Here is a 26,781-nt window from a genome sequence, read left to right as displayed (position 1 = left end):
TAAAGCTAGCCTGGCTTTGCATTTCCGAAATCAATGCCTCAAGGTCGCCTAACTGGTGAGGGGAGGCCAAACATGAATTTCTCTCGTCGTGAAAATTTGAGACTAAAGATGCCAAGGGAAGAAACAGAACTTCCAGCTCTTTTAGAAAAGCAGCCACAGCTTCCAAAGAAAGTGCAAAATGAAAACTGCCCGTACAGGAGTTAACAAAAGCTAATTACACTCTTGGATAAAAGGGAAGCATTTAGAGAAAAAGCAAGATTTGTAAAGAACATTGTGGTGTCTTCTGAAAAATCACTTTTTTTTTTGTCAAAAGATACCTAATAAGAAATATCCAGTCCGCACTATAACAGCTCTACAATTTGCTACTTTATTGTCAATGTTCTCCCTATTCAGTCTCAGAAAGTCTTGAATTCTTACGCACTAACAGTTATATAATTAATGTGTCTATTAATATAATAATACTATATGTTGATTTATCTAAGTCAAAATTTATTCACAGGAAAGTCAGTTATGAAAAATTGACTGTAAGGAAAAAAAAATTAAATCATCAAAATGTCCCATTTCAACATTTCATTTAAAATTGAAATCTGTCTTCAAGTCTTTCATTTCCAAATCTAGGTTAGCATCGTTCAGGGGTTTGTTCAGATGGAATATGCAAGCAGATGCAAGCTATAAACACGTACGGTTTTGACTGACCCAGCCTAACTGGGGTGGGAGGGGGTGCCCTGGCCCATGAAAACACGCAAGGTTTTGATGTTTTGTTCCCATTCATTATCAGAAGTGCCTTCAAAATGGTGTTATGGGATGGGAAAATTATTCCTTCCCCAGTGTTAGAAAGGACTGAATGTACACGCTGTTCAAACCCACAGATCTTTAATACTAGCAATCTGCTAAGTGCTAATTTGTCAACACGATACCTTTCATCTCCAAGGTTCCCAAAACACTTCATTTGCTGGAGAGTCACTTGTCCCACCACAACGAGATTTCAGATCATCCGTGCAGCGCCTCGAGCAGGAGGTTTGGGTTCCTTTTCCCCTCCCAGAAGGGCTCCTCCAGGAGACGGGTCACTAATTAGTACCCAAGTCAACAAATTAACCCTGTCCCTGGCTACTCCCTGAGTTTTAAGGTGCTTTGCGGAGGGAACGGCGCACCGGGGTCCTTACCGTCAGAAAACTCTATTATGCAGCTCTTCAAAAAAGCTCATTACTACAAAGCTATGAGCATACAATCCCATTAATAAAACGCATCAGCATATAATTATAATATTAGGCACTTAAATTGCAGTTTTCATCTGCAGCTCTCAAAGTGTTTTACTACAGCAAATTAACCCCCCCTCCCCAATTTGGGCTGGTCAGACTTTTCCATTAGAAGCTTTTTCCTCAAGGAGAATTTGATTTTGTGTTCGAAAAAGAAAATCGTAAAAAGGATCTGTTCTTCCTCAAAGTGTTTGTTTCTTTCTGGGGAGGGGTATGTAGGGAGGAAAACTCACCTCAAATCTGAAAAAAAAGCTAAGGGGATGAAGAGTCAGAATGGTGCCGAGAAAGGAATCGCCATGAATCTTACAAACTTTTTCTGTGGCTGCAAAATTCTTTTCACCGCAAGCTGCCCGGGATGTGTTTGCACGTCACCCCTCACCACACCGGGGGTCTCCAGCTCGCACCACCATACTGGGAATAAGCAAAACAAAACCAGCTCATTATGTGAACATAACACCCCGAGACTCGTTCTTCTTCACCGGAGGACTCCCTCAACCTTCCTCTCTCCAGCTTTTGGGGAGATGTCAGGTTGGCATCTCCTTCCTAAGATCTGCATCCTGCTTGTGGACCGATGGGGACAAAGCCACGCTTCTTGCAAGCTGACAGCGACACCGAGGCACGACTGCCCTTGACTAGATCGAGGATGACAGCCGCTCCTCCGGAGTCACATCTTGGCCCACGCTGGAACAAATATGCTTCTAGCAGGCAACGAAGCTGAGTAAATCAGAGATGACAATAAAAGTATCGAGGAAATTCTCCGTCTGGGAGACGGAGCACAACCAGCACACAAGGTTCAACTTTAATTTGTGAGGAGACCTGTGCGCTCGAGAGGTTATCGCATGAATACCAGTGTAAATGATATCACCATGGGCACCAAACAGGCAGCTCGCTCGCAAACCTATTAGCTGGTAAACACCCATCTTGGGTAATTCCAGCTATTAAAAACAACTTAACGAGAAATCAGATCTCATTTTGCAGGGAGAGCAGGGGTCTCAATGACTATTTTTAAAGTTTTCCCGCATTCATTTGAGTTAACAGCCTATGACTTTTATCTTCAGCTCCTGTGCTGCTTCCAGGTTTGTTAAATTTACAACCAGAGAGACTTCTCCCAAAGACCCCCCCAGAAGAAAGGCAAAGTTTCTCAAGCATTACTTCGAGCTGCAAGCTAGGAAACCATGGGGGTCTTGCATCCCCATTCATCCTGCTGCCCAAATTCCTTTCACTCACCAACTATTTATTCCCACGGTTCCCCTCAGAAGAAGGCTTTTGGTTTTGACACCTCAAAGGCGCAGGCTGGAAGGATTCCTGGAAACACAATGGAAAATATCTATACTTCCCCCGTTGATGACTGGAAGCTCTTTTTCCCTGAAACTGCTTTTCAATTAGCTTTCATTAAAATTAAACCCTTTTTGTTGGATCTGGAGAAGTTTTTTTGGCCCGTTCTCACACAGGATGACGGCATCTCCAGGTTTCTCTCGTGCTTATATTTTATATATTATATGCGAAGGCAGAGTGTCCCCCATCGCAGGTAAAAGGATTTAACGGTGTTCATCACAGACCGGCGCAGGTGCTCCCTGCGATGTCTGGATAAAACCCCAATTAAATCCATCCCATTTTTTACAAGCTCTGAGGAGAGAGAAGAAAGGACACGGCCAGGAGCGAGCCACTGACATCTATTGTGCATTGCGACAGGAGAAGAGGCTAGGCTACGAGGAGATTTTTCTTTTGGCACTTATTGTCTTCTCAAGTCCGCAATCCATACAATATCTATGTTTGTAATCACTCGAAAATTTTCAATTAAATGTAAAAAACCAGAAACAAGTAAATCTATTCTCTCTTTTGACTGTTTTATTGATTAAAATGGATGCCTGAGCTGCGACCACTGAACTGTGAAAAGCAATCTGTCTTGGATGGGTAAGAGATCGTTAGGAAATCGTTGTGCTGAGGCAAGAATAACTGTGCATGTACACACACATAGGCATGCACACACAGGCCTGGTGCACGGCCATGGAGATGCACATGCTACCATGGAATAAACCATCTGCAATGAAAAAAAAAATATCATATATATATATATATTAATATCAAGTTGGAAGCAATCTGAGGTGTTATCCTGTCACAAGACCTTTTCTTGTCTTCTAAGTTTCATCATTTTGCTCAGCAGTAAAACTTCATGGTCTCCGTTGCTGTAGGGCAAAAAAAAAAAAAAAAAACACAGAGTGGGAGAAGACAAACCTCAGGGGGTGTCATTTGTTGTAAGTTCCAAGAGCAATTAAAGCACTTCTCAGGTCATTAGGAGATGTTCAATTTGATGACAAGGAGATTCTCTGGCTACTGTTTCTCCTTCTCCTTTTGGTCCTGCCCTTTCAGGGAGAAGTGTAGGACATTAAACGAGTACTAGCCATCACCAGGAACACTTAGTTCTTACAAATCCTGGCCATGAGCTAACCTCCAGCAAGGCAAAGGAGGTAAGAAACTTCCCTGGTGAAGCTTTTGCCGTGAGCACTCGCTTTAGGATTCCCAGACTGCAGTGGAGATATCTAATATTGGCTCTTCACAGCTACAGGAACAGATGGAGAACACTTTGGTCTGTGGTGACAATACTCTTCTTTTTAAGCAAGACTATCCTGATATCAACTCTATTTTATCTGAGCACCTCAAGTTGAAGCTTAAATTAACTGAACATTGTTTTTTCATTGTAGCCCATCACCATCCCACACACTAAATCCTCACGGAGTTCAGCTCTGCAAATTCTAAGCCTTTGCAAGTACAAGATCTTATTTGCTGAAGCCAGCCCACAGCCTGCTCATCTCTAGGCATCCTGGATCCACGCATCCATGCGAGGGAAGAGCCCAAGAGAGAGGTCAGGTTTGGCAAGCCCTGCTGCAAAATGTGGCTTTGAGAAAACCTCGGCTAATAACCATGATGCTCGCCCTCCCAAACAGGAGCATGCTGAAACTCCTTTCAAAAATCCACTTTCTCTTAGGTTTTCTAAGGGTGAAACTGAGGCCCCAGCAGCTTTCTCCCATCAACGCGGGTCGAGCAGAGAGGCATCCTCTTCTTAGCAGTGGAAAGACCAACAGGAGCCAGGAGCTCCAGGAGAGACGGGGATGCCGGGCAAGAGCGCTCGGCATTGACTAAGCCAGACTGGAAGGCTGGGAATGTTCATCAGAGCAGCGTTACTGATGAGTTTAGCACGGAAACAAGCTGTCATTTAGGAAGAGGGGGATACCCAGCTCCCCACACACTCATCCGTGGTATTTGATAATGGGAAAGAAGGAGGCACAACGGCAGATTCAGCCTGACTCATGCCGTTTGCACTTTTATCAGGTGCCTTTTTTTCCCCCCCTCCTCTCCTTAAAAACACCACCTATGAAGGGAGCCGGATGGGAAGGGGTGTTTGGGAAATGCTGCTCCCCACCGTTCCGTTTATTTGGGCATAGTGTGAACTTTGAGACCACGACTATCTTTCATGCTCCCAGCAGCCGCTGCCAGGGAGTCAAGATGCTCACAGATATTGGGCAGCAGCGAGGTCCTTTGGGAAGAGCCCCCCCAATAATAAAGATTTTGGTTTTACTTTGATTAAAAAAAAAAAAAAAATTGGAAGAGAGTTAAGTCTGAAGTGCCCAAACTGGCCAGGCCACGAAAGGCACTGCCAGGTTTTACAGGGCAGATTATTCCTGCCGTCACCACGGCCGCCTTCGCCCGGCGATGTCAAATAAAAGCAGCAGCAAATATGAGCAAACTGGAAGTGATCTACAGAGCCCCAGACACTGCTGTGGGGTGGGGGACCATGCAGACGTGTACCCAGGAGGACGTGCCGAACGGGTTAGCATCTCTCAGATCCTTTAATATATTTTCCCTAATTAAGCTGTTCAATTCGCTGGCTTAAATAGCTGCCAATAGCTGCTACAAATTGATTTATCTTCTGACGAAAGTAAAATTTGCTGGAAAAAATGAGAGGCAAACAACGTATGGGTTTTGGGGAATTAAATTACTTTGTCTTGTGTTAAGATTCAAACATATTCCGGAGGCAGGATGAGTCTTTTACAAGCAAATTGTTTTTATACTATACATTCATTTCTATGTAAACAGAAATACACTAATTTACACATCCACCTACAATACCTGCCAGATAACAGAAGTACGTACTTAAAAGCCAGATGAGATCCCCAGCTCTCCGTGGGCACACACGCACAAATAAAAAGCAATCATCAGAAGAAAAAAAAAAAAGGAGAAGAAAAAAAAAAAAAAGCCTTCTGGAAACACAGGCAATCCATCCATAATAGATACGGCCTAAAGCAGCCTCTACGTGAAGGGTCGCGAACGACTCGCGCCGTGGAGGTCAAGTCTGGAAAACCGCGTCGCAATTCCCAACCGTCACCGCCTGCGAGCTACGGTCCCCTCGTACGGCACAAGCTTAGAGTTGCCCACCTCTACTTCATTGTTTTGCAGGGTTTTTCACTCATCGGTAAGAAATGCAAGGTGAAGAGGGACAAATATGAAGAGTAAATCACAGCTGGCCTGACAAGACTGATAAATAGTCGCAGCCAGCCCGGGATAATTGGCTGGATCTCAAATGAGACGCTTCCCCAGCAGGATGGGATGCTATAACCCCTCTAAGTGGGAGAGGCAAGACAAGGAGTTGGCCTCTGCAGCTCCAATATCTGCCACACATGGGGGCTACAAGCGCTGAGATCCCCACAAATACAGGTCCTTCTCCTTTTCCCAGCCAAAGCCACGCTTGGCTCCTCTCTACAGCAGAAATGAAATTTGTCTGCATGCTTGCTCACTCAAAACCGGCTTCTTCGCTTCGCATCGTCTCCAGCATCAGTTTCTCCAACGAGGGAGTTAAAGAGAGTTCAGCGCCAGGGATGCGGCGATAGCCGGGGGGGGTTGCATTTATTAACTTTTATTCTCTGCATCACTTTATCAGCTAGTTTGGATAACGCTTTTTCTACACAAGCACATGCAGACATCTGATGGTGGCTAATTTGCCCAGACAGGCAGTAAATACATCCCATCTCCTGCTTCCTCCTGGAATATCGTGCTTCCCAGTGTCACCTGTCACGTAAACCATCACCTTGCCATTTATCCTAAGCTACATTTCAGCCTGTTCTGGACCAACTGGAAAAAAAAAAAAAAAAAAAAAAAAAGAGAAACCAACAGAAGGTCTAGTAACCCTTTCTGCCAAGATGCTTCTTCCTCGGTCAATATTTTGAATTTATTGCAGAAAAGATGTCTACTGACTCTGTGGCTTCCCAGCCAAATTTCTCACTCTTAAATTTAGAGAGTCCTAGATTTTCTCCGAGCTATACAAAAGGCACTTACATAAGCTTTGGCGCAACATCAGCAGCTCGTTCCTTCTATTTCTCTCTCACCATATGAGTACCCAACAGCTACCCACCACACGGTTACTGCAGCTCAACAAGCTAGAGGTGGACTAGAAAAACCTCACGAATCGCACGAGAAATGACATGCCTGCGATTTTTTTTTTTTCCCCCTTGGCATTTTTTATTTAAATCTGCCCAGAAAACTGGAGGCAAGCAAAAAATTGGGGTTGATGGTGCTGCCTGAGCTGCAGCCTTCCAAAGGAACAAGAGAAAAACAACATTTTCTTTCCAAAAAGTGAGCCCAGAAGTAACCAGGAAAACCTCCATGGGAACCTTCCACCGGGAAAACAAGATATTTTCTCCATTTCCTTTGAAAAAAAAAAAAAAAAAAATTTCCATCAGAAATCCCTCAAACCATCTAGGCTTGTCAAACCAGTTGAGTTTAAGCACCATGCAGCCTAAACTGGTTAGGGGTGCACAGTCCTGGGGGACCCCTCTAATCTGTGTCGTCTCTGTCTGCAGAGACAAAAAGCCTCCTGTGCATCTCTGTCTTCTCAATTTTGTCTTCAAAAACACTTGAGAATCTCTGTTTTGTTCCATGACTGTCTCCCTTAATCCTTTCCTCAGTCATTATTCAGTATTTGGTTTTGTGACTACATTATTTAAGTTGGCGGAGCGTTTTGGGACGCAGCTTGCATAAAAGGTTTTATTTATACGAATTGGAGGGGACCGTCACTCAAGCAGGGAGGAGGCAGTGCTGACAACAAAGAGGAGACCAAAGCTTCACCCATCAAAAAAAAAAAAAACAAAACACCTCTCCAGGGAAAGTAGGCTGGCAGTCACTAAATCGTCATTTGGGGGAATAAATCACCAAAGCAAACTCTGATGTCGGTAATTTTGTGACGCAGAAGAATTGATTCGTACTTTACAATCAAGGAGCGCCTTCCTGGATAACGTACGCTCGGCATTTTAACATAATTATTTGTGCAACAGTTTTAATGTTTGCAGCCTTCTCCGGCTGTCAACCTGGAAGGAGTGAAAAAATGAAATTTTAAAATACTGTTCTTCAGAGACAGGATTAAAGAAAAAGAAAAAAAAAAAAAAAAAAAAAATCAATCTCTGAGCAACCTCCTTTGTATTTTGTTGTGACAAGCCTGAATTTAAACAGCCTGCGAAGTCAAAACAACAGGAGAAATATCAATACACATTAATTTAATCAAGAAACACAATTCTGCCACGCCACCGCCATTTCCGCGGGAGCTGCTGATGCCCTGCTGCCTGCCCGAGCCACCCGTGGTGGCTGAGGGTCTTCACGAAGCCCCCGAGCCCCCTCTCCATTTGCATCCCTTCCCATGCACAAATCAAAATTCCTGGTGACGCAAACCCTCTCTATCACATCTCCATCTCTCCTCCCAAAAAAGGTTCATTTTGGTAGCAAACACGCCCCGGCTGGCTGTCCTGCTGCATCCTTAGCGTCTACGGTGAAGCTTTCAAAGGACGGGCAGATAAAAGGGTAAACATGTTAACAAAACCCAGCGCCGCCGCTCTTGACTTTGTCAAACCCCGTGCGCCCAGCGCGACTCTTTGAAACAAGAATCTCATTAAGGAAGAGAGAGTTGAAAGGATGAGCCCCGGCATACCAAACGCAGGAATCAGGCGTACTTGACCTTTCGAATGAATGTACGTTTTCCGACTGACTGTTCACGTCGGAGTAATTCAAACAGACACCCGATAATCCTCTTAAAAGACTAAAATTTGGATACTGGATTGAGCACAACGCAGCGTGATCGGCAGGTGGTCTCGTCTCTTCCCTCAGTTCCTGCCCTTGCCCCCAATTTCGCGAGGCACCTTGAAGTCTTCTCCCCTCCCTTGGCTTTCATGTCCCCCTGCACTCATGGAAGATGTTTCAAGTCAAAGATTCATTAACAAGGTAGCGTCTTCCGTGCTGGCACAGCTGGAAACCAAAATCTGATGCTGCTTAACACAAATTGGGTGATTAAACACTTTGGATGGAAAATACGTGCCGCAATAGTGAGGTACGAGAGGGAGACCTCCGTCCAGACAGGCTCCAGCCATGTTGACCCCATGCACAAGTCAAAGGACCATGAACCTCACTTGGATCCTGCATCTTGTATAGCAACGTTCATCACATCACGCAGGCTTATTGAGAAAGAGAAACCCTACGATTAAGCCGTGAGGATCTCCAGAAAGCCCAGTGGCTCCACAGGGAGACAGTCACACAGCAAATGGCGAGGTTCACCAAGCTCAGAGGGTAGTAATGACTGCCCAAAGGGAACGGTAAATGAACGTAGAGAGCAACTACAGGATTTCTGCATAGACAATACTACTGGAGAGGTCACTGCCACGAGATCAATGCCCTGGGTGCCTGCCTGGACCACCTCCCCTTTACAGGTTTGGGACATCTCCGAGATCCTGGTGAGATCGAGCTGCCTGCCTTGCCCTACAGCAACAACTGCTGGGCTTCATTTACCACATCGATAAAAAAGTGGCACAGGCGCTGCCGAGCCTTTGATATCACACACCCTGGGGAGTTCACATCTCTCTAAACACTGGAGAAAAGAGAGTTTTGGTGTCTGTTTATGGCCTGGATCTACGAACAACCACACAACGTGACAGGCCAGGTTGTGGCTGACTGAGTTTCTTTCGAGGAACATTTCCAGTGGAGTCCAGTGGTGTTTTCTGACTGGTAAGGAGGCTGGAAATACACCAGCCTCTTCCTGACGTGGCAGTACCACCATCCCCAGCCACGCACATGCACACGCACGCTGCCGGCTCTGGCTCCCGCTTGCGCTGCGCGGAGCTCGCGGCCATTGCCATGCAGGACAGGTACCGCGTGGCTTTGCATCCTCTGGCGAGTCCTCCCCTCCCTCCTCCCGCTGAGCTCCCCAGCATGTAATATTAATTGGCTAATATTTGTTTAGATCGTTCCTGACACTTCGCCTTTCGATCCCCGCTGCAGTGCATCAGCAGCGCCGGCGCGGGTTGCTGGAGGAGCGCTGCCGTTGCCGGGGGGGATGGAGGACACCATGGGCAGCCATGGAGGAGGGTGGGATCAGGGGGGTTTGCATAGGAGGTCCCTGAAAGGATTTCTGTTTATCCGTTGGCTCTCTGAGGGCAACCCAAGAAAAGCGTGGAGCTCTGCAGACCTTCCAGCCCAGTGACCAGGTCAAGACACGGTCAGTGTCACCACGGGAAGCGAGCATCTCTCCTCTGGTGGGGACCTGTCCCTCTGTCCCCCTGCGCAGGGTCTCATGTGCTCACCCCGTCTCCAAGCCCCGCACCATCCAGCCCCATCCAAGCGTGGACCCACACCGGCACGTGCCGGCAGCATCCCCGCTGCCTGCTGACTCACAGGCATGTTTTTCTCGCTCGGCGTCCCTCCTCTCAACACCTCCTAACAGCTCATGAATTTTATAAACTAAACTCATTGTAACCAAACCATGAAATAGCAAATTTAGCTCTGTCAACAAACAAAGCCTTGGCAGGGAGCTGGCACTGCCTGAGGTAGGGCTGCCATCCTGCTTGGTTACCCAGTGAGGAGGCATCCTCCTCTGAGGGACAGTGCCCCACTCGGTCCCCTTGGCCATGGGGCAGTGACACAGATTGAGTTGGGAAGGATGCTGGAGGATCACAATCCGTGCGGCATCGCAGCCTGCCATTCCCGGTCATTCCCATCATCCCTCCCCACCACGGACCCGAGAGGCGCTGCAAAGCCTTGGTGGCCCCAAGATCCCCGGTTGAAGTCCTCTCTGCCTCCGCCGCAGCCCCTGGGTCCAGCCCAGCCTATGTCCATGTCCAGGGCGGCCGGGAGAGCTCCTCGTTAAGTTAATGGAGTGTTAATTCACTGACAGATCGAGGGGAGGGATCAGAGCTGCCTCATTGCCTTGGTGGAAGTGGGCCATTAAAAGGAAGGGTGAGAAGTCTCGGGATGGGGTGGGCGGCCACGGCTGCCACACTGCTTGAGGGATGGAAAAGGGTCTCCCTGGGGCCAGCTGGGGCTGTGCAAAGCATTTTAACAATGTAAGCAGCCTTCAGACCAGAAAGAGCAGGAATAAAACGCCTTGCTGCTGCCTGCACCGAGGAGAACAGCAGCACGCCACCAAAAGTCACCTTCTCCCCATCACCTTCACCATTTGACTGTCGCAGCCCTACCAGCACAGTGGCCCAGGCCAACCCTTCCTTCCCATCATCCCCGCACACACAGCGCGCAGCAACCGAAAGGACTCGCACCGGGTCAGAAAAGTGCAGCGACACCTGCTAACGCACGGCTTGTCCACACCAGGCTCCTGCCAACATACAGGTGCCACCTCCCTCCAAAGAAGCATATTACCACAGGGCGTTTCTATGGCAACGAGCATCTCCCATATAGACTCCAGTACCACGCTGCTGACACAGGAAGCCTTGGTCCTGCCAGCTCTCCTTGCTCTGCAGCTCCGGGCAGGACTCCCAGGGTGTCAAAAAAGTCATCTTCTAAACCAACTTACCACTCCTTGCCCAGAGTGGTCACAGCATCACGACTCGCATGGGTATCCCTTGGTCACCAGTCAAGATCACGCTCGGGAAGGACGCGGCATCCCTCCCAGGGATGTCACCCATCACCTGTCCCGCAGCACCGAGCCCCAGCTTCCAGCTGGCAGCCCTGCAAGCTCCCACCCCTGAGAGCAGCGGTGGAGCTGGGGTCATCAGTCACGGAGCCGTGCTATAGGCAGCTGTAAATCCCCGGCCTACCTTCCCATCGATCTCCTCAGCTCCGTGAAATTAAGAAAAATGCAAGGCAAACACAAGCAAACGTCCCCGAGCGGGCTGTCTCAGAGGCAACCTAACGGGACCGATTGCCCCCAGCAAGGCTTGGGGAGCTGGCAGGCAGTGGCTAGCTGAAAAAAAAAAAAAACAAAACTCAATTCCAGACAGAATGCCAATCTCAGCTTAAACATCGTCCCTGGACTCCCAGCTGGGCGTTGCCAGCATCCACACCGTCTTTAGCCGCTACACTGGCGGCTGCAGCAGGCGGGAGAGGGGATGGGGCTAGCAAAGACCAGCACCATTTCTACACAGAGTAAAATTGTCCTCAAAGGTGACCAGAAACAACACAGAAGGCCTGAAAGGTCTCCCTTCCCCACACAAAAAAAAAAACAAAAACAACTTTCTAGAGCAGACCCGTGCTTTAAGGATCAAATGTGGCCAGACAACTCAACACAATGTTATTAATGTTTGGTTTTGACAAGTGTCTCCATTCTACCCATCCTTCTCTCTCTCTCTCTCTGGCTGTTTCAACCATCTCTTTAAAGTATTTTCTGTCCAACCATGCATTGTGAAATAACCTTTTTTTTTAAAAAAAAAAAAAAAAAAAAAAAAAAAGAAGAAGAAAAAAATTAAAAGCTTTAAGTCCCTTTCTCTGGTCTCTGACCCCCTGAAGATTCTTGCGCAGCAAAGAAAGTGCTTAGCCGCACTCCTTAAAAAGATTTCATCTGCCATATTTCCAGAGCTGGTGTGATTAAACCCTACCTCTAATTCTGTTTTCAGAGCCGCGGCTCAACCTCTGCGTAAAGGGAAGCGGCACGGGGTGCCTCGTCTCCCAGCTCCCTTACGCACAGGGGAGCGGAGCTGCATCGCGAGGACGTGGGGGAAGCGCTGGAGGGAGCAAGGCCGCTCCGAGCATCCCTAGCTCCCAAGTGCTTCCTTACCAGAGGTGGAAAGGATGCAGGATGCTGGGAAGCAGTTGCTACCAGACCCTGGTGCTTTTATCCCATGCTGTCCACTCGTTTACCTTCAGCCACGCGTTATCCGCCATTCACACCCAGCAGCGTCCCACAGGAGGACGCGTTTATCGGAAGTCTGGGAGAAATCCACTCTCCAGTGAGACACAGCGCAGCGACCTTCGCCTGCTGATAACCTGCAGGGAGCTCAAGGCCAACTCATCAAGACACCCAGCAAGCAGCAAACACGTCCCAGGGCGGGATGGAGATAAATATTCCCGGAGTGAGGCATTGCAACAGCAGAGGAGGAGACAATTAACGCGATAGCGTTGCAGCTCTCGCCAGCATCAGGAGATCTGGGACTGGGATTGATGGGAAAACATCCCCTGACACTTTAGTTAGAGAATTTTTGCTGAAATTCCGTGGGCAAGCTACACCAAAGTAAGTTTCAAACCTTTCCCATCCCCTTGTTCGACAGAGATTTTTATGCTGCCAAAACCTATTTATTTCTTGCAAATCTCTACGAGCTGCTGCTCATGAATAGAAATGCTTTTATCAAAAACTTCTTGCATTTTCCACTGAAAATTTTAAAACAAGTATTTTCAGGGGGATGGCAGGTTGCCTTCTGTGAGAAAACCACATATAATGCCCCTCGGGAGTATTTTTCCTTCAAAAAAACCAAAAGAAAACGCATTTTAAGGATGTCAGCCTACGAGATGGGAACAAAAAGCCAATTCCAACGTTTCCGAGCTTGGTTTCAAATCACTGCACTGCAGTCGTCCCCCTTGGACCAGCCGCCTCTCCCGGGGGGCCACCTGCGGCGGGACCCTCACAGCCCACCCCACGGCGGGGGGCTGCGGAGCGCTCACCGCCCAGCCAAAAAAAACGCTGTCCGGAGAAGCAAGCGTGCCTGGGAGCACGCAAAGCCAGCCACCGAGGAGCCCCAGGTCGTTTATCTTGATTTCTCTTCACACCGCCAGTGAAGGCTGGAAAACACGGATTTGGTTTCCCAATTTCGAATTTAGCGTGAGGGAAAAACGAAGAGCGCGGCGAGAGGGGTTGCAACAGCCCGGCGTTTCCCCGGGGACCACCCTGCAGCCCGGTCCTGCCGGGATGGGGACCCTCGGCACCGCCTCCCAAGGACATCGCTGCTCTGAGGTTCCCAAGGGATTTGGGGCTGAATCTCAGCCCCGGCTGTGCCCACACCCGGCAAGGTGCTGTAATTACCGGGGCGAACCGCGACATCGGCGCCGGCGACTGAGGGCTGCCGCGCGTCTCGGCTTTGGATGGTTCGTCACTGCCATCTCCTCCCGGTGTTTAACGTAACCCCGGAATTAGAGGCAAACGCGCTGTCCTTTCTGAAAGCTGGAATGTACATGTCATTTGCTTTGGAAATAACCGCATCTGTTATATATTTCAATTGCTCTGGGAAAAAAAATAAAAACAACAAAAACCCACACAACAACATCTCCCTAATGCCAATCAATGCATTGTCTCCTCGTCCCTGGTAAACATTTCCATGCAGAAGAGAAAAAAACATCTCCGGTGCCTACCAGCAGCGATCCAAAGGGCAATGATATGTCTGGATAAATGAACAGGTAGATGTACTTTCATTAAAATCACCACATTTAAATTACTCACAGATGAGATTGAAGACATGAGGTTAAAAACTTAATTGACTAAATCAACTGAGATGCCGAAGGCTGATTATATCATTTAAAATAAATGTGATATTGGCCATCAAAACCTGCACAATATATTATAACGTATCAAAAGCCATTACTCAAGAAGCACAAACAATATCCTCCCAAAGCCCCGGCGGATTTAAGAGCATCGCCCTGCCTGGTTTTCTTTGATTGTCTTTCTTCTTCCGCAGACCAGGCTGGAAGAGAAAAGCCGGCGCCTTCCCGTGACTTCCCGCATCGGCATAAAATTTTCCCTGGCTGCTTTCCCGTCACAGACTGTACCCCCATGGGCTGTCACTGGGTTTTAAGGCTGAACGGGGCCAGGCACCGCCACCCTGCTCCACCTTGCACATGACTTGGGCTGAACCCTCGCATTCCTGCATTGCGCCACCAACCACGCACCTCTTCCAGATTTTTCCTAGGAAAATGCTTAACATCAGCACTCAGAGCAGCAGAAAGCCCTCTTCTCTCACCATAAGTCATCCCCTTCCAAACCCTTCGGGCTGTTCAGGCTCTCTCGGCATCCAGCTTCACGCTCGAGCTTCGTTTCTGCAAGCCACCAGCCCAATTCCCATGCCAAGGGATGGAAGCGCTGGAGATCACAGATCGCGTGGTGCTTGGAGGTCCCCAGAGATACCCTAGCACGTGGTGTCTGCTCTCTGCTTACTGAAACTCATCCCTACCATCCACCCGGAGGTATAAAACCTACCTTCTCCCTTACCCACTCACGCTCCAAACGAGCATTAGCTAAAAGCCTGAAAACCCTTCCCAGAACAAGCCAGTTCCATGGAAATCCAGATCAGCTTGCAAATGATTTCCTCGCCCGGACTGGGAGCTCATTACAGCCTGGGTGTTATCAATTATGGATGGCTCCAGCGGCCCTCAAACCCGGGCTGTGGTGCCACAAGGAGCCGTTTGCTCCGCTCCTGCGAACCTCATCCCCCCTTGTCTCCTCCTGCACCCCATCACCGGGCAGAAGGAAGCACCCAACCCCAGTCAACAGCAGCATGGCTAAACCCCATGCGGGGTTTAGCCGCGGATGGGTTATCCCCCACAAACACAGGCAGGAGAAGGTGGGGGATAACCCCACAGGCCTCGACACAACGTTGAGAACATGCAAATCAGCCCCTGGGCTCTCAATTACACCGATCACATTATAATTACAAGCAGTGCCATCAAGGGTTTCTCAAAAATCCACGTCTGTTCTTAAAGGATCTGCCAGGGAAAGGCTCCTCTACCGCAGGAGGAGCGCATTAGTATGCGTGCACCATGCACACGGAGAAGCGTGCCGGCTCCCGGCGCACGCAGTCCGGCTGGGAAGCAGCCTGAAAAAAAGCAGGGCTCCCCCGGCTCCTCGCTTTGCCAGCGCCGGCAATGCCGTCCCTCACCGCCCATCCCGCATCCCTCTGCCCACGGAGCCGGGCGCGACGTTCGCTTCACCGTTCCCGTAGGAATGGATGAGGTTGCATCCGTTGGGCTCTTGTTCAGAGATCCCGAGGGATTGCTCACGCAAGCGGGCGCCCGCAATGGCTCACCCAGGATGAGCTTTTCCCAGGAATCTGCAGCACGGAGCAGGGAGATGTGCGATTGCAGGAAAGCTCCACGCCACACGTGCTCCCCAAAAGCACCATGCAATCTGCGTTAACTAAAGGAAAAACGCGGTGCCCCCTTTTCCGGGATCCCCCCGACACGGCGCTGGGAGCTCGGGCGCACGCAGCCGGCAGAACATCCCGCCAGCTTTTAGGGCACGAAGCGCACCGTGTGCCCCACTGAGCGTTCCCTGCAGGGGGGCTGCATTATAAAAGCTTTTTATGGAAAATAAAAAGCCAAAAGGCCCAACCAAACGCAGGGTAATTGTAGGGGTTTCAGGCGCGAGGCTCTCCGACTCTGCAGGCGAGCGCAGCGATCAACCAGGCTTCAGGAGCCCCAGCCAAAACCCGTCGCGTGCGCTGCCTGAAACACCTCCCAAACGCAGCCAGAGCTTCTCCCACCCTACCTGCTCCTCCCGGGAAGCCAGCCCAGCTGGGATGCTGCGCATCCGGCGGCTGCCGAAGCCAGCATCGCTCCTCTCCCCGCAGCCGGGGGGTAAAACGGGCAGGAGGGAGAGGTGTTAAGATTCCCAGCGCGCCTGGCAGGAGACACCCCCAGCATCCCGCAGCAGAGCGAGCTAATCCTGCCAGGTTAATTCCCTTCCTCGGTTCATTCCAGCCTATTACAGCCGGCAGGCACCCTGCAGAGGATTCCTCACCTGCGGCACCTGAAGGCAAGGCTGGGCCTCAACGGGGCAAGAAACCGGGCAGCGATGCTCTCACAGCCCCCGCCCCGGCGAGCTGGATCTATCCTGGATGCGGGGAAACCCACAACCCCATTCCCATGGGCAGTGCTATCACAAACTAAAGGAACATGCAGGGCTTTTGCAGGCTTCATCCAGGCATAATCTCGCTCCTGTTTCCTGCTCTCCCCAGCTCCCAGCCCGCAGCGCCCAGCCTCGGAGCTTTTATTTGCTGGGAGTTACTGGTGGAGGGCAGAAGGAGACGGATTTCCAGCGAGGTGAGCGAGCACGTTCCCAGCCAGAGAGACGGCAGCTGCTGCACTACATCTTCATCCCTTTAAATAGTTCCCAGCCTTCCCCCCCCGCCGCCGCAGAGCCCGGCTGGCCCTGTAAAAAGAGATCTCTCCTAATTAATCCGGTCCTCTCCATCACCAGTGAAACAGAGCCCGAGCCGGCGGATAAAATATCGCGGGAGCTAACGGAGGATGGCAGGCTTGGGTTAGCGAGGCAGAAAGCAAGTGACGGACTTCAGCTGAAGGGGCACAATTATTTTACTACCATGCTATGCCTCTATTCCCAGGCCTGGCTGGCATCTTCCGGCGCCAGCCTGCCTTTTTCATCTGGCCTTCATCCCCCTCCTCCCCATTTTTCGCTCCGATCCCTTTTTTCTCACCGGGTGGCTATTTAATTTGTTGTATTCCGTGCTTTCCCTTTCATGAGCAAAAAAAAACCTTGCATCTGGGCTTCCTTTTTCCCTCTCTCTCACTTTGTTTCCAAAAATTTTGCTTTTTATGGAGAGAAAAAAAAAAAAAAAAGGAAGAAGAATGGGATGGAGAACGCTGAAGGAGCCATGAGATGAAAGCAGCTTTTACGTACGGTCACGAGAGGAAGGATGCAAAGAGGAGCAGGGAGAGCATGGGATGCTGCTCACGCCGTGATTTTGGCTGTACAGAGGCCAGTTGAGTCAGGCAGCGGCTTCCAGGGGCTGCAGCAGAGCAAAAAAACCTGCCCAAAAGCACGCTGCTGTCGGAAAGAGCTGGGGGAAAAAAACCACACTGGGAATGCTTGGGAATCCCTCGGCTCCCGCGTGGGGCTGGGCTGCCGTTACCCCCTCGCTCTGCCAGACGCTGCCTTCCTCCTCAGTGCTTTCCCCAGGTTCTCATCTCCGGCAGCAGCTCTGCTCCACCACCACCCCCTGTCCCGCGAAGCCCCTTTTTCTCTCAGGAGCAGCATTTTGGGGTCCCCCCCCACACCTTCGCCACGAAGCAGCTCAGCAAACTCTGCCCGCCCCCCGCCAACACCTCGCCTATTGAAGCCCAAGCAGGAATATTATCTGCAAGAAACAGGATGCCTTAAAAAAAAAAAAAAAAAAAAAAATCATCTTTGCTGGTGATCAGAGAAATGGAGACAACAAACAGAGCACAGGAGGGATGCAAGCTCTCGTTTGAACCCGAGCAAGGGATGCGGCTGCCGGATGGGGGCTCCGCTGATGAGAGTATTTAAAAACCAGTGGGATGGTTCGCAAGGCACGCGGGGCTCACTTCACCCCAGGGCAAGTCCCCGGGCTCTTTTTGGGGGGATCCCACACAAAAACCCCAACCCCACTTGCCCCAGCGCACCCGAAGCACGCCGCAGCCCATCCTCACTAGTGATGCTGGCAGGGCTGGCCGGCTTTCCCGGCCTCCGGAAGGTTAAAGATGCCATCAGGATAGGAAAGGGGATGACAAGTGGGTGTCAGCACCCTCCCACCTAGGAGGGTCTGGAGCCTGCGTGCCTGCCAGGACGCCCAAGGCAAAGCTGCTCATCCTTGCTGGCTGGCCTTCAGCCCCGCGCTCTCTTACCCTCTCTCCTCAGCATCCCGCAGCTCCAGTGCCAGCCCTCAATTACCGCCGGGGTAGGAAATGTTTGCTTTTAACAGGTTTTTCCCTAAAAATGCTGAGGGAGCAGCTTTTAAGGAGGAATGGAGATCACAGCCCTGCCAGGCTGGGACCACCCGGAGACGGCAGCATCCAGTCGGGTCCTGTGTGTGGTTCCTCATCTCCTGCACGTCTCCTGGATGGCTTGGACACTTTTTCCTTGCTCTTTTTCCTTGCTTTCTAGCCTGGGGCTCCCTCTGCCTGTCACCACTCTGGGCATGCTGTCCCCCAGAGCCACTCACTGGTCTCCGCGAGCCAGGTTTCCACCACACGTTCTTCATGCCACGAAGGAAGGATGGACCTTTAAAAGCTGGCTTTTAAATTTTAAAAATTTAATGTTTAAAAATACTGATTGCTGATAAACACACCATAACAAAAAAAAAAATCAGTAGTAACTATCTGAGCAAGCAACGAGAGGTTCCAGGCGGAGCGCGGGCCACACGGAAACGCCAGCACTGCGGAACGCAGGGAAGTGACAGCATCCACGTTACCGTGGCTCTGGAGATTTTACAGCCTTTCCCACAGCCCTGGCAAAAATTAACCCCAAAACGTTTCTGAGCGCAGATTCGCCTTGCCGCGAAGGCACACGGGGGACCTGGGAAACCTCATCCGCTGCCATAGCCTCGTAAACTCACCCAGAGCATCCCAGGCACAGAGCGCAGGGTGACGGCTTATCCCTCACCAGACACCCTGGTCCATTAAAAATTTAAAATTGCTACATAGATCTAAAAGCCCGGCTTATTTATTTTCGCAAGGGCTGATCAATCACGCGTGTCCCCAAAGGATGCCAGACCTTTAACTACTCATCTGATTGCGCCTGCTGTACCCGGTGCCGCTCCAGCCCCCCTGCTTAATATTTTATCCAGCCAGCTCCCAGGCAAAGCCGGAGTGGAGTCCGATCTCCTGGCAGAGCAAAGACCAGCCTTTGGCTTTTGATCAGCTCCTACTCAAGGGCAGAGGTGGAAGGAAAGAAATAATTTTTTTCTTTTGCCCTCCACTGCTCCTTTCAGAGCGACAGATGCTCTTTTGAGTCATCACCACCCTGAAAATAGGGGGGGTTTGATCACGAACAGCAAAGCTGGCATGGCGTTTCAGGTGCTTGGGGGAAGCGTTGGAAAGGCGGGTTTTTGGAGGCTATAAACTGCAAGGAAAGTCTCGTGTCACCTCCCCAAGCTGGCTCCCCAACTTCCCGGGCCTGGTCCCCATCACTGTCCCATTGGATCCAGGCAGAAGATGAGCTGGAGTCAGCTGAATCTCTGGAATCGTGTCATATTTTTTTGCATGACTGAGTAATAAAAAAAAAAAAAAAAAAGAAAGAAAGAAAAGAAAGAAGGTGGGGAAATCAGACCCTTAAATGAATCCGTGGTTGACAGAGATGAAGGGTTGGAGGGAGCTGGGTGACAAAGCGGCCGGTGGGGAATTGTCCCCCTCCGACCGCGCAGGGGACGAGCAGCATCCCTTGATCAAAGCTGTGCCCCCTCGGAGCAGAGGTTCTCTGCTGGACCCACTTTGCCAAGGAGCAATAGGCTCATTAGCAGAGCCAGAGCTCGTTAGGGAAATGCAGAGACGGCAATTACCCCTCCAACCACGCTGTGCCAAGCGTGGAAGCAGCCTGGCCAGGGGGAAAATGATGGAAGAGCCGAACCCATCCAGCTGAGACGGTCCTCCACCCATGCCACAGCAGAAACCCAGCCCCAAGATGCGCAGGGACGCGTCCCTTTGCCCCTCTGCACCCCAGGTGCCAAGCAGAGGCGACAGTTCCCTCGACCTGGAGGCAGAGGATGGCATTTGGCATCCCGTGCTCCGTTTCTGCATCCTAACAAATAACAGGGGCAGAAATTCGCCCCGGCAGCTCAGGTCGCCCAGCCAAAATCTGACGCTTAAACCTGCTGCTGAGCCTTTATCCGACTGCAGGCACGCCGGCGTCGCAAGGGCACGTCCAGGTAAGATGAATAAAGCCTGTGTGGGATTGACAAGGGAGAAGGCGAAGGGGAAGAGCTGGCTATTATTATTATTCCAGGCACACCAGGTGCCCACATCAGGAGGATCAAAAAGAGCTTTCAGAAGAATCACGGTCAGTTAGCTAAAGATTTATGAATTTTATTCTTAGTGTGCTTTAATTGCACCTATAAATTAGAAATGAACCAATCCTGTGCTGTGCAAAGTGGCTGCATTCACCTAAAAAAATTTGCACTTCAACTTTTAATCCCACTTCAATCGCGCGCGCGCACCGAGGTAGCGCTGCGCCGCTCTGGAAATCGCCGTAGCGATTCCATTCCGCCCAGGCTGCGCGCATACATTTTTTAAAAGTTACTGCTGGGCTGTACAGAGCGCCATTAATTGAGTGTTAACGAGCTGTCTGATCAGCTTCCCACTGTCCTTATTACTGGACGTCATGGTCTCCGCAATGTCCCAATTAAACGGAATCAAAGAATACTTAATGCACGGTAAACTGGTTCCCAGCCACTTGAACTGATTAACCAGCTGTTCCCGTTACCTGGCTCCTCGTTAAGCGACGCCGCGCAGTCGCTATCGCCCAAGCGTCACGGGAAGGAGCAGGGTTTAAACGGAGATTTCCAGGAGAGACCCAGGGAAGCGCATCCGTTCAGGACGGCAGCCTCAGCGCCTCGCGTTTCGTCCCGCAACAGGATGGTGCGGGGAGACGGGATAGTTTTTTTTAGCCGTAATTCACACCGGGCGCCCGGAGGCACGAGTCGTTTGGCAGCCCTGTCATATTTAACCAGCTCTGGTGATAAAGATAGAAAAGAAGGACAGAACTTGGATCATTTCTTTCGGCAGCGGGCTCTCGCCCCGCCGCCCCAGAAGGCTGGGAGCATCCCTCCCGCCGGGATGGTGCAACGGCCACAGGGACGGACGCGGAGCAGGGAGTCCCCGCGCGCGTTTTCCAGCCGCGGGAGGAAAGATGCTCCAGCTGTCTGCAGGCTCAGCGGTGACACCGGTTGAGATAAAAGAGAATTTAAGGTGCAGACGAGGACTAAGCAGATTCTTGTAGATGGGAGCCGAACAAGATAAGGGCGCGATGATAAATACGGACGCATTACGCCGGGACAATTCCAAGCACGCGCAGTTTTGGCGGATGGGGAAAAAGCGATAGCGCAACGTGCTTACCATCCCCGAGCGACTCGCGAAGGCGGCGGCCGAGGTTTCCCCACGTCGGCCTCGGGCGGCCACGCTCTGGGGGGCAAAGAAAAGAGACTTTTAAAAACCATCGACGTCTAACCTGGGGAGAGAAAGCCTACGCTTTGCCAGCGCGGGCACTCCTCAAAGCTCGGGCAATTAACGGCTTTACTCGCCGCTTGTTTTACAAGGCATCGGCGGAGCGCACAGCGCAGTTATCAAAGCCTTCAGCTCCCCCTGCTCCTACATGGAGGAGCCAAGGAAAATAGTCTAACTTGACAATTTTCAGTCAGTTGAAATGGTACGTGGAAGAGACGCATAAGAAGGTGCCGTAGTTTAGTCCCGCTTGGGACCAAGCCATGCGGTTTTTCACTCACTCCCCCCACCCTCCGAGGGAACAGGGAGAGGGAAGACAAGAAAAAGCTTGAGGTTTGAGATAGGACAGGGAGAGATCGTTGAAGTTACCATTACGGGCACAACAGACTCAACTTGGGGAAAACTATTTCACATTATTATTAATAAAACCAAGGCAGGGTAATGAGAGAGGCAAAAATCACTTCTCCCCACTCCTCCCCCATTTCCAGGCTTAACTTTGTTTCCATTATCTCTACCTCCTTCCCACCCTGAGCGGCGCAGGAATACTGAATGGGGGCTGTGGTCGCTCCTTGAACATTTGTTTCCACCGCTCCTTCCCCCTTGGGGGAAGAACTCCTCACATCCCTCCCCTGCTCCAGCCTGGGGTCCTTTTCCACGGGGTGCGTTCCCTCAGGAATTCCCTCCCACCAAAGGGCATCGCTCCCACCCCGGGTGGAGAAACCCTTCTTCTCCTCCCAGCCCACCAAAGGAGAAAAGGGCAAAGCTGGCAGAGTCTGGTCCAAAATTCATCACCCTTCCTGCCACCTCTGCCCTCCTACCCCACTGCTCCTGGGAAAAACCCCATCTCAACCACACTTTTCCCTATTTTCCTCCCATTTCCTCACTTGCCCACTGATTCTCATCCCGGTGCGCTGTAACGGCCCCACGCAAGCACCGGTCCAGCTGTGGATGCCCCGCTCCTCCCAGCCCGAAACGATGCCGGTGCCGCGGCTGCGCAGAGGATGGCACGCGCACCCCGAGGGGACACCCACGAGAAGGGACCCAGGGGCCATGCGAACCCAGACACCCCCCCAAACACCCAGTCCTGCGCCTCGAATCGCCAGCCCCGTCGCCCCCGATCCGCACAAATGTATTCATGGATTCGTTCAGAAAGTTCTCCCTGTGCTCGAGCGGGTGCCGCTTGTAATTGCTGGCGGCCAAAATCTGTTCTGTTTTTTTCTGGCTGAGGTACCAGGCAATCATCAGCTGTAATTATTTCGAGTCTCGTTACAGATGGATCTCCCAGCTTTCAGTCTTAAACAGAATTCATTATTCAAATGCCGGCTCCAGCCTTCTGCGGTGGGGTGGGCACGGGCGCTGCCGGCCCCCCACCGCCGCCGCCAGCAACAAATGGTTGCGGGGAAGGCGAGGACGGCGGTGGGATCCGCTTGTCAAAGCCGCCCCGCTGCAGCTCCTCGCCGTTCCCGCCCACCACACGTTTTTGGCTCGGTTTTGGTCCCAGGAAAAAAAAAAAAAAACGTGGGTGCCTGAGGGGAGCAGGGCTGCGGGGAGCTGGGTACCTGGGTTCCTGGCTGGAGATGTGGGGGGCATCACCCGTGTCAGGTCTGGAAAAACCTCTGAATGTTGATTCTGCCCGTTTCCAAGCTCACTTTGGATATACGGCGGCACGAGAAAGGAGCCCCCGGGGCTCAGGGGTCACTCCAAGCACCAGGATAAGGCATCGCCAGACCAAATGGCAAGAGTGAAATGGAAAAAGCGAATCAATCCGAGCTTTTTCTCACCCAAACCATCCGTTTCAGCGCTGTTCTCAATGAAAAAGGAATAACTTCCAGTTTTGCTTACCGCACAACGACTTTCTGCTCTCAAAACCGACATCATTTATTATTGTAAAATGCAATAAAACACTTTTGAAACCTCAGAAGTCAAACATCCAGAGATCCGAAAAAAAAATACACGAAGGAGAAAACACTCCCCTGCCAAGGGGCAGCGCTTGCAAGGAGGACAGCGGGCACGGCTCCCTCCCAGCGATGCTCGGGCACCGAAAGCCCCACGCTGACACCGCAGGAATCACAATTCCCAGGCCAGCTTGGTGAGATTTCAGCACGGCGCACGGCCCTTTTTTTTTTTTTTCCCCCAAAAAAAAATCAATTTCTGTCTGTTTTCCACGGGGAAGGGGAGAGGGACGCTCACAGCAGGCACCAACGTGTTGCTAATCTTATGCACATACAAAATGGAAACACCGCTTCCCTGGCGGGATTTCGGGTATTTTGTTTTTCTAAAAATTTTAATCTCTGTATCCCTCCTGCTACTGTTTGTATTTTTTGTGTGCCTATTTGAAAAGCAAACAATATTGCCTGCTCCTGCGGCGCTCTGGGTTTAGCGTTGCTTTACATTTATTTATTTTGTTCGGCAGTTTAAATTATTAGGCCCTGACCCTGCAAATATCTTATTGCGCGCGGATCTTCGGGCGCGAGACGGGTTTGTTTGCAGGTGCGAGCAGAGCCCTGGACCCCAGCGTAGCTCAACGCGTTTTAACCCCAAAACCCTGCTGATGCCAGCACGAAGGCCAATTTCAGCGTTACGCGCCCCAACCCCGAAGGCACCGGCTCCGCTCGAGTTTTGGGTGGCCAGCCTGGAAATGGGATGGAGAAGGGTTGGGAGCAGCTTCAACACCTCTGGGTGAGGGTGGACGCTGTTTCTGCGTCCCAAAAGCGCGGGGAAGGGAAGGACGGGGATGCTGACACCATGGAAAGAGAAGAAAAAAATCTCCTCCTCCTCCATCCCCTCCTCTTCCACCCCACCAGCCGTCGCTGGCTCAGGGACTGGACGCAGAGAAAATAGGAAAAAAAGCTGTTTTGTATTAAGCTGAAATATAAAAAAAAAAATAAAAAAAGTCTAATTTTCTTTCCTGAAATGAAATCCTAAATAAAACAAGTCATTCCAGGAGCACCAGAGCTAATGAACCCTGCTCTCCTCTAGATTTATGCCTCGTGGTTGAACAACTCCAGTGCCTCAGGTCTGGGGGGAGCAGAGCCCATGGGGCGCTCCGGGACCAGAACAGGGGGGAACGGGGCCCGCCGAACCAAATCCCGCTTACGCCAAACTCGGAAAGACTTTTCTTCCGCTGGGAATTTGGCATTAACTCGTTATTCCTGCGGCCCTCGGGCTGAGGCACACGGGGATCTCGGTGAAGCGCTGGGGATGCTCCAGAACATGGAGGAGCACTAAACACAAACCCTACGCTTGCAAGGTATGGGGGGGTAATTTTTGGGGAACAGTTATTGAAAGCTAGGGAGCAAAATTCACCCCCTTTTCCCCTGGGGGTGCACACCCCGCCTAGGTCAGAGCCAGCCCCCAGGGATGCTGCGGGTACTGGGGAGCACATGTGGGACCCCCCCCCCACAGCAGCCCTGCTCAAAAGTTCACCTGAAACCATGCTGGCAGGGATTTTTTTTTTTGGGGGGGGGCTTGAAACACAGCCTTTGTGCCTCTCAGAAAAACAAAAGCCCTGAAGAAATGCAATTAAAATATTATAATTATTGGTGGTGGAATATTTGCTTTTATCGGCTCCTATTTAAAAAGATGCAAACAGAGGTGGTTTTAGCATTCCAGTCAGCCTGGCTCCCTCCTACAGGGATGTGAAATATTTGGTATAGTCAACTTTGTTGTCCTGATTTTCTAATTTCCCTCTTATTTTTTTTTTTCATGAATATACTCACACTGCTCTCCCAACAGCCGAGTCCCCTCCACTTCACGTGTCTTCTCCTCTGGCAGAGCCCCATACCAGGGAGCTGGGGGGAGTCCCAAATGCACCAACTGGGGCTGAGACCCCGCCCAGAGGAGGGGTGCACCAAGGGGAACACCCCCTTCGCCCAAAACACCCGGGCTGGAGGGAAAGCAGGAAGAGGAAGGAGAAGAAGATGAAGACGAAGAAGAGGAATAAATAAAAAAAACAGCATCAGCAAACAGAAAGGTCTTTGCCCTCTGTTATACTCACAAAGCAGCTTCATCCTGTGTCCAATCACCCCCTCACAATGCAGTACATAGCTACTGAGGCTAATTAACTCTCTAATTAAAGATTGGAGCAGGGTGGTGGTTGTTTTTTTTCCCCACGGGGCCAGTCTTAAATGCAATCTTGCTAAGATAACACAAAGTGGTAGTAGAGGCTCAGGCCACTGGGTCTGGAAAGGGCATCGGAAGGTACTGAGGATGGGCAGAGCTGGGCAGGACAAGCTGCTGCTGACTTATTTTGGGAAAGCAGGGAGCAAAAGTGAGGCAAAGTGCAGGGAAGACGGGCGTGTGAATGGCAGGGTCTACGGGGAGACACCCTGGCTGCATCAATCCCTCCAGCTTTGGGTGATGGTGCGGATGCAGGACAGCTGGGTGAGGAGGAGATACCTCAGGGGGATGTAATTAGGGATAACTTGTGAAATCAGGGCCTCCCCCTCCCTTTTTTTTTTAATCCTCCTAAGACCAGAAAATTTTGGGGGGAAAAAAAAAGTTTCATGAAGATTCAGACAGGCAGGGGGGCTGCTGTAGATAAAACCCTGCAGAAAAGCAAGGGGAGGCAAAAGGAGAAGTGCAGCCTGGCTCCAGCCACCCACCCCAGGTCCAAAAAGGCAAAAACGGCAAAAAAAAAAGCCATTTGCTCTTCACCTCCTCCATCCTTTCTTCGGTGCTTTCCGTCCGACTCCGGAACAGCTCATCCGTTTCCCTGTTTCTGACCCATTTTACCGCTGGGCTCTCATGGCAGAGGGGCTCCCCCAGGAGAGCGATTTCTTCAGGAACAGCCAGCCCTGACCCCCAAGATGAGGGAGCCCACCCGAATCCCACTTTTCTCCTAAAAGTAGCCCCTATATTGGGGCAGAAATGCTGGTTTTCCCAGCAGAAGCAGCCCCTAACAGCTATCCCAAGCCTCCAAGCAACAGGCCGATAAGAAATGAATCACATCAAGTCTTTCTTGGTTTTATTTCTCTATTGTTTGCCCTTGTTGTGGAGAAATCTATACTTTAACCCTAATTGTCTCCCGGAGGTAACGATTAAAGCATGGCTGGGTGATCTGCATTACAAATACCACAGGGCTTTTGGTCCAGCCCTGATAAATCCAGGCTGGGTGTCCAAAGCCCATTAACTCGCGCTTGGTTTTTGCCATGGTTTATGAGCTTCTCGCCGGAGACGCAAGCTTCTCGCTCCTCCAGTGGTCACCAGTTCCCATTTCCCATCAGAGCATCAAAGAGGGGCAAGGCTGAGCCTCTCACTGTTTTATTTTTCCCTCTGGGAGACACCAGGCTTGAGCTACGACTGTACATCTTCCCCCAGCTCGCCTCCCGCTGAAACCAGACATCCGCAGGGAAAGTTCATTTGGAAT

Source organism: Chlamydotis macqueenii, chromosome 24 (genome assembly GCF_036417535.1).
Source record: "Chlamydotis macqueenii isolate bChlMac1 chromosome 24, bChlMac1.mat, whole genome shotgun sequence".
NCBI classification, from domain to species: Eukaryota; Metazoa; Chordata; class Aves; order Otidiformes; family Otididae; genus Chlamydotis; species Chlamydotis macqueenii.
Note: the sequence above shows the minus strand (reverse complement) of the source record.